This window comes from Heptranchias perlo, chromosome 35 (assembly GCF_035084215.1).
Source record: "Heptranchias perlo isolate sHepPer1 chromosome 35, sHepPer1.hap1, whole genome shotgun sequence".
Classification (NCBI taxonomy): Eukaryota; Metazoa; Chordata; class Chondrichthyes; order Hexanchiformes; family Hexanchidae; genus Heptranchias; species Heptranchias perlo.
Window position 1 is genome coordinate 16189981 of NC_090359.1, and position 8716 is coordinate 16198696.

Consider the following 8716-nt stretch of genomic DNA (forward strand, 5'->3'; position numbering starts at 1 on the left):
TCCTGTGAGCCCAAGGGACGCAGACTTGAACATTTATGGTGGACAACTGGTTAACCATTCATCACCAGATCTGGCTGGACCACATAAAGCACTATCGGGTCCTGCTCTCCTCTGACAAAACTGCTCACTATTCCAGGATCATCCTGGAATGTAAAGATAACCCCCGGCTTCTCTTCTCCACTACAAACCATCTTCTTACACTCCCCTCCCCCCTATCTTCTCAAACATCTCAATTAGATCACCCCTTAACCTCCTATACTCAAGGGAATAAAAGTCTCGTCCACAAGACCTGTCCTCATAATTTAACCCTTTTAGCCCCGGTATCATTCTGGTTAATCTGTTCTACACCCTGTCAAGGCCAATATGTCCCTCCTGGGGTACGGTGCCCAGAACTGAACACAGTTCTCCAGATGTGGTCTAACCAGAGCTTTATGCATCTGTATCATAACTTCCACCCTTTGTATTCCAGCCCCTTGAGATGAAGGCTCACATTCCATTAATTATTTTTTGTACCGATCCACTAGTTTTTAGTGATTTCTGGAGATGGACCCCTGAACCTCTCTGCTCCTCCATAGTTCCTAGTTTCTCGTCATTTAGAAAATACTCTGATTTATCTTTTTAATGTTCTAAGTGGATTATATCACAATTCCCCACATTGAACTCCATCTGTCACAGTTTTACCCTCTCATTTAATCATCAATGTCCCTTCGCTACTTCCCGCTCCCATCTACACTATTTACTGCGCCACCTAACTTGTTGGTTTAAGGGTGAAAACTGCCCTCCGCTTCACTGTAAGTGCAAGAGACAACTTTGTCGATGCCGTGTTGTGTTACAGACCGGCTCGTTGGACCTGCTCGTTTCATCTCATCTCATTTTCAGCAAACCGGAATATTCCTGAAATAGAGGATGGTGAATCACAGCTCGAGAAACCGATCCCCTCGACCAATGGGGACTGCGCCTTCCAACAAATAGGCATTGATGGGGCAAGGTGAGTCTGCTGCTCAGAAATAATACAGCACAGATCATCACTCGTGCAAGTTTCACACCCTTTAGTTTGGAAAAGTAAACTGATGGGAGACAGCTGCTGTCGTGAATGGGTTTCCAAAACTCAAATCAAATGGATTTGTCCTGTGTTGTGAATTACTATTTGTCTGATTCAGGTCATCAGAGCAGTGGGGACTGCATTTTGTACATTCCGAATACCAATGCCCTGTCACGTGAGCCTGTCGTTCTATTCCCGTTCCAAGTCCTCTTTTAAATTTCGATGACTTCCCCGAAATTTGCTTGGAGGACTGTTCGAATCGCAGTCCAGCCCTTCCCACTGTCGCATCCTCTAAATCTCCACCCAGGATTTTCACTGGTGCAACTTTCATCAACTTGGGCTACTTTTTAATTTCAAAAGTAAAGTGCTGCGGATGCTGGAAATCTGAACTATAAACAGAAAATGCCGGATACACTCAGCCGGTCAGGCAGCATCTGTGGAGCGAGTTCTGATGAAAGGTCACCGACCTGAAACATTCCCTCTGTTTCTCTCTCCACAGACGCTGTCTGACCTGCTGAGAGTTCTCAACATTTTCTGTTTCTACTTTTAATTTGTTCTTTGTATCAACTCTGCCGATCCGTGACTCGACCCACTGCGCGGCATCTGGTGGTTCGGATTCGGGGATCTCACCGCCGCGGTGTGGGTTCAATTCCCGGTCAGGAAAATAATTTTCACAAAACAATTATGAAGTTTATTAACTGAACACATGAAACTGAAGAAACTCTGTGAAAAATGAATAATTGTTGTAATCGCCATTAATGAAGCGATAACTTTCTGCAGACTGACTGACGGAAATACTAACATGGTTACCGAGTGACACGTGGGGAAGTTATTGTGTTTTGCATGTGATGAACTTTTATCCGTTCGCATTTTAAAGACTGTATTTTAAGAGAGTGGTTAAAATGTTCAGTGTTTATGACATCAGGAATGTGGGACAGCCGTTGCGAAATTTAAAAGGAAAAGTCAATTATCGCCCCCTTTTCAGAGGAGCAAATTCCCAAATAATGTTTCCACCCAGGATTGAACTGGGAACTTTTCGTGCATGAGGTGAACATGATAACCACTGCACGACGGAAACCGCTTTTCCGTTTGTAGCATCGTGTGGCTTCTCCGTTAAACAACATCACTTCTGTCCCACACTAAAAGCTCTCAATCCTTCCCTTTCACAAACATTTCACGAATCAAAACTTCACAAGTCACACAGGAAAAAGTCTTCATTTCAAAATCATTAAACTCCCGAAGGAGCTGCGGGGACAGACTGAGCAAACCTGCGTTCAGTCGTCAAAGGCGGTGTGTGAAGGGTGTGGGTGTGTTGTCATCCTGAGAGACAGCGACAGGCCCGTGACACAGAGCGAAGGCAGGGACTGAGAAATGTGGCCATTCAGGTCCATAAATAGGCAGACACTTAGTCCCAGTCATTCATTCCGACACACGGTCCGGTAGTTAGTCAGTCAGTCGGGTCGGGAGGCCTGCAGACAGCAAACAAAGAGCCAGAGAATAAAGCAGAGACTCAATCAGACGGATAAACCGGGAGACAGACAGACAGACAGTGAAGCGGGCAGGGACTCAGCCCTGTAGATAAGCAGACTGTATCCTTTGCCTTTGACCCTGATTTGTCAGTAATAATTTAAAACCGCTTCTGGTTCGGTCCCTTCCTTTAATCCTGTACAGCAGCAGTGACAAAAACTTTGTGGATTTGAGGGTTGAGCCGAATCCGAGTCAGTTCCCGGTCCCCGGGAGAAATCCCCCAATTCCTGGGCACTTTGTATCAATCAGCAGTTAGCAGCAAAAAGTGTTATTAATGTGAGTAGTGGGACTGAGAAATATTTAAACAGCCGACACCCTGTAAAACAGAGCTTCAAGTATCGGTTTAAATAAAGTTCTGAACTGACAGAGCGGAGGGCAGATGAGGATTGAATTAAATCCCAATTCACTGAATCTAAACAAGGTTTAAAGAAGTGAATCTGTCCGGAGTGGGATTCCTGGGCCTGTGTGTGAGCTGGACCTGGATCGGTCCCGTTCAGTAAAGAGAGACCGGCAGGCGGCTCCCAGACACGGCTCAGGCCGGGACCGGCAGCTCTCGGCCGGCAGCGGCTGGATTAGAGAGCGGGGATCCTGAGCTGCTGTTGAGGCGGTCTGGCTGCTGCTGCTTCCGCCTCTCGCCCTCCGAGAGTCCCGGCGGCGGTCGGTACCGATCTCCCTCCTCTGGATCCGGATCCACCTCCTGTCGAAACTGACAGCGTCTGATTCCCGATCAGAAAGCTGAGAGTTCGAATCAGGTCGGGATCACAGCATTTTCACAGTGGCTCAGGGTCCTGGGACTGGTTTTAGATCAGTGTTTGAGGGATGGGCTGTTCAGGTTTTATGCTATAATAATGATCAGAATTAAGTTTGATGCTTAAAATACTTTTTTTTTCTGTTACTTACTATTTACACACTCATCAGTTTCAGACAGAAACGGGTAAGAATGTTTCAGGGATGTGATGTGCAGCCTCATCTCCCATCCTTTAAGTCCAAGGTCGCAGACTTGAATGCTTATGGCGGACAACTGGTTCAGCCATTCATCGCCAGATCTGGCGGGAACACTTAAAACACCATCAGGTCCTGCTCTCTGCCAAAACTGCTCAATATTCCAGGATCATCCTGGAATGTAAAGATAACCCTGGCTTCTCTTCACTATGAACCATCTTCTTAAACCCCTCTCCCCTGCCCCTCCCCCCTCACCTCCAACAACAAGTGCGAGGAGCTCATGGACTTCTTTGTCACTAATACTGAGACCATCCGTTCAGCTGCCTCTGCCGTTTCCCTCCCTTCCCCCACCCACAAGCTAAACTTCCCCTAAGGTTCCCCCTGCCCCAGCCCTGAACTTACATCTTTCTCCAGTTTCTCTCCTATCTCCCTTCTTGCCCTCTCTGAGCTCATCTTGACCATGAGACCCATCCCCTACTCCTTCGACCCAATTCACACCAAACTACTGACCACCCAACTTCCCTTCCCGGCCACCATGTTAGCCCAATATTGTTAACGATTCCCTCTCCTCAGGTACTGTCCCCCTCCCCTTCAAATCTGGCGTCATCACACCCTCCTCAAAAAACTCACCCTTGACCTCTCGGTCCTTGCAAACTACTGCCCCCATCTCCAACCGAGTTGAAAAGTGGGATCATTATATCAAATCGAGAGACTTTTCACCTCCCCCTCCAAATATTCAAACCACCGTTCAGGAGGAGAACCCCTCTGCTCGCTGACCTACATTGGTTCCCAGTCCACCAACATCTCAAATTTTAAATTCTCATTCTCGTGTTCAAATCCCTCCATGACCTCGCCCCTCCCTATCTCTGTAACCTCCTCCACCCCGACAACCCTCCGAGATCTCTGAGCTCCTCCAATTCAGGCCTCTTGCGCATCCACGATTTTCATCGCTCCACCATTGGCGGCCGTGCCTTCAACCGATTGGGCCCATAGCTCTGGATTTCCCTCCCGAAACCTCCCCGCCTCTCTACCTCTCTCTCCTCCCTTAAGATGCTCCTTAAACGCTCTCTACTTGCTTAAAAACTGTTTAATCTTCAACCTTTTCCAGTTCTGACGAAGGGTCATCGACCTGAAACGTTAACTCTGTTTCTCTCTCCACAGACGCTGCCTGACTTGCTGGTTATTTACAGCATTTTCTGTTTTTATTTCAGCTTTCCAGCATCTGCAGTATTTTGTTTCTAATATCTCCTTCTGTGGCTCGGGGTCAAATATTGTTTAAAAAAGCTCCTGTGAAGCGCCTTGGGACGTTTTGCTACCTTAAAGGCGCTATTTAAAAAGTTTGGGCAGATCGCTTATCACTGACATGTGGCGCCGTGATCGTATAGTGGCTAGTACTCTGCGTTGTGGCCGCAGCAACCTCGGTTCGAATCCGAGTCACGGCATAGTGTGCGCTGCTTCTTTTGTTCTCCCGCGCTTGCAAATATAATGCAACAATCGATCAATCCTAAATACGTGAAAAAAATTTTTTTTTTGGTGGCGAAAACCTATTTATTCCATCAAATCCCAGCACTCTCACATGCCTGCACTTGATGTTCCACAGTTCAAACCCGCCTCTTCTCCCAGCTTTTTCATCCTTCCACAGTCAATAGGCCGCCTTTACTTTCCTCCTTCCATTTCATGGACACTTTCCTGCTCCATTGCCGACTCCAACATTCACTTTCACGATCTCACGCCTTTAAGTTTGTTCTGCTCCGACCGCTGTTTCTATTGGGCACATGTCCCATTCGCACCAATGTTCATTTGTGCCTTGAAACCAGTCGATACATTTCGATCTGCGTGACCGCTCGACAGACAAACACGACGAAAGCAGGGCTGGTCTCTGGAAAGACAGCCGCCCGATTGTTCACGAAATTTACTTGTGGAATCTTGTGATCCAGGGGATGGTAACTGAAGAACTGGTTTTTGTTTTGATGCTTGTTGGCTCTTTTCTCTCAGCAGTTGATGTGCGTGAGTGACGGGCAGCGCTACAGAGCTGTGAATGGAGGTTGAAAGGTTCACATTTGGCAAGTTGGGGCGGTGCAGTCAGATCGGAAGTGTTCCGCCTTGATCTTAATCTTTCTGTTGAAACCTGTGATTGAATCGAGTAGAGGATAAATGTAAAGAGCGCCTGTGGGGAAAAAGGAGCGATTACAGTCCATGAGTGAAAGGTCTTTCAAATTCTCGTGGCGCAGGACGCTGTGTCCGGAAACGGCAGATTTTAAAACGCGTGTGTCGGAAAGTAAAGTGCGATCTTGTGTGTGAGAAGAGCACAAGAAAGTTGTGCTTGAAGCTGCGCCCTTGAGGCAAGTTGAAGGTTGTCAGGAAAACTGCTATAGTGAAAGCTCAAAAATAAACCCAGAAACTGCTGGTAACACTCAGCAGGTCAGGTAGTATCTGTGGGGAGATACTCAAGTATTTATCCAATTCTCCTTTTAAAGTTACGATTGAATCGAGCTCCACCATCCTTTGAGGCAGTGTGTTCCAGATCATAACAATTCGCTGTGTAAAAAATCTCCGTATTTCCTTCTAGTTCTTTTGCTAATTATCTTAAATCTGCGTCCGTTGGTTGCCGACCCTCCCGCCAGTGGGTGAAGTTTCTCCTTATTTACTCGATCAAAACCCCTCTTAATTTTGAACACGTGGGTTACTTCTACCCTTAACCTTCATTGCTCGAAGCAGAACAATCCCAGGTTCTCGAGTCTCTCCACACAACTAAACCCCACCCCTGGTATAATTCTGGGAAATCTCCTCTCCATCCTCTCCAAGACCTTGACCTCCTTAATAAATTATAGTGCCCAGAATTGGACACAATACTTCAGATGAGGCCTGAACAATGATTTATAAACGTTTAACATAACTTCCTTGCTTTTGTGCTCTATTTCTCTATTATTAAGCCAAGGAACCGGATGCTGTTTTAACGGCTTCACCAACTTGTGCTGCCACATTCAATGATGTTGCTGAAAACTGTCGAAACTTAACACTATACAAATGCATTAACACCCAAACAAGAAGTAGAATGAGAAACTTTATTGAACCCCAACTTGTATACAAGTGGAAGTGCACCTCAAACAATGGTTGAGGGTGCAACTTCGCCGAGTCAATGAAACAGCTCATGTTTGTACAATTCATTCGGCAACGCCCACCTGTTACAGAATATGGGCGTACACGTACATTCTTTATTGGCTCAGGTAGTTGGTCAATCAAGTAGTGAGCCAGCCCCCGAACATCCAGAGCCATCACGGAGGCCTGAGCAGATGTCAGCTCTTTTCTTTCTCTCTACATTCCTGTTCCTTGTTATCAGTAAGGCTGGAGCCAGTCTCAAGGCTTCATGGCCATTCATCAGCTCTATTATTATTATATTCTGTCCTTATCTCAAGGAAGGCCAGGCTGTGCTAGGCCTAATTATCAACATACCAAGGCTCAAACGCAATTACACAATTGTGCTTACTTTGTGTTTGTGGCTAATCCTATCATGTGAGTTAATAAAGAGTTAATATGGTCAAGTATCCCGTCATGCACTTCCACAAAATTACCAGTAACACATTGGGTGAGAACGAATAACACAGCACGGGCCAGGATGGCGGAGAGAGACAGAGACACGGGTTGTGATCTGTAACTTTTTATAAACACTTCAGCTTATTTCACTCCGTGTCCAACACCGTGCGGTCACCCCTGGTGTGTCAGCTTTCAGTGTTTATACACAGTGTAATGTATTGAATTGTCCCTTGGATCACACGGGGTGGGAGACGGGGGTCTGTGTGCGGAGGGTTTGGGGGGTGAGCTCTGATTCCCGCCCTCTTCTGGATTGAAAGGAGAAAAGAATGAATGAGAGAGAGAAGCGATGTGAGAGAAGGGATGATGGAAGAATTTGTCCATGAACCGGATTAAAGTGGCCAAAAATAAGATAATATTAAGATATCATCAGCAGAACATTAATACAAGCTGTAAAACAAAAGCAAAGCAAAATACTGCAGATGCTGGGAATCTGAAGTAAAAACAGAAAATGCTGGAAATACTCAGCAGGTCAGGCAGCATCTGTGGAGAGTTCTGATGAAAGGTCATCGGCCTGAAAGGATGTTTCTCTCTCCACAGATGCTGCCTGACCTGCTGAGTGTTTCCCGCATTTTCTGTTTTTATTATTAATATAACCTGAGCTCTGTCGAGCGTTTGTTGGGCGATTCACTGATAAAGCTGGGAATTGAGGGGAAGCTGGTTCATGGCGAACCCCAGCTCTGAATCCCCCCGGCAGAGAGTTCAAGGAATGTTTAATATAAATGAGATTCAACGACAGTCTCAGAAAATCTCTCCTTGATGGTCGGTCTCATTCTCACGAAGTGAGGAATGAGCGGGAGGGGCAATTCCACCCGGGGTTATATTTTATTACAAGAGGATGACACAAAAAATAGTTTGATGTGGGGCCGAAATAGCTCAGTTGGGAGAGCGTTAGACTGAAGATCTAAAGGTCCCTGGTTCGATCCCGGGTTTCGGCCGTTTTCGGGTTATTTTGTTTCTTCTTCTTTGGGCCGATTCTCGAACAATTATTGACACTGACATTTTTACCCAACACTGAACGGTTGGGGATGGAATAGAGAGACATCAAGGATGTCTGTATTTAGCTTTTATTTCTCTATTTCCTTCTGCCTTTCTCTCTGGTTTTTGTCTCTCTCGGTGCCCGATGAACATTTGATTTGATGCATTTGTCCTAAACTGATGCCTTTTCCACATCTCAGGGCGGTCAGACACGCTCTGTCTGTCTGTTGCTGCTTGTGACCATTAACGGGAACAGGCCGCGAGTTAAACATTTATCAGCAAACCGCCAGAGAGATAACACAGCGGGAATAAAACACATTGCCTCACATTGTTAGACACCGAGTGACACAGATTGCAATGTGAGTCAGTCAACAGACCCGGAAAAGGAAAGAAATAGAGAGATAGAAAAGAGTCATAAAAAGAAAGAAAACCCTTTCTCCACCCCAACAACAACAACAACTTGCATTTATATCGCGCCTTTAACGGAGTAAAACGTCCCAAGGCGCTTCACAGGAGCGATTATCAAACAAAATGTGACACGGAGCCACATAAGGAGATATTGGGACAGGTGAGGTAGGTTTTAAGTGACTTAAGGGAGGAGAGAGAGGTAGAGAGGCGGGGAGGTTTAGGGAGGGA

The 8716-nt window shown here is 46.2% G+C and overlaps 2 non-coding genes across 2 annotated transcripts; both read left to right on the top strand.

The window, feature by feature from the left end:
- The first annotated feature begins 4881 nt into the window (after positions 1 to 4881).
- trnah-gug (transfer RNA histidin (anticodon GUG)) lies at positions 4882 to 4953 on the top strand. Its single transcript has one exon. It is a non-coding gene; the product is annotated as a tRNA-His (tRNA).
- A 3014-nt stretch (positions 4954 to 7967) lies between these two features.
- On the top strand, positions 7968 to 8040 carry trnaf-gaa (transfer RNA phenylalanine (anticodon GAA)). The gene has a single exon. It is a non-coding gene; the product is annotated as a tRNA-Phe (tRNA).
- Positions 8041 to 8716: the final 676 nt, after the last annotated feature.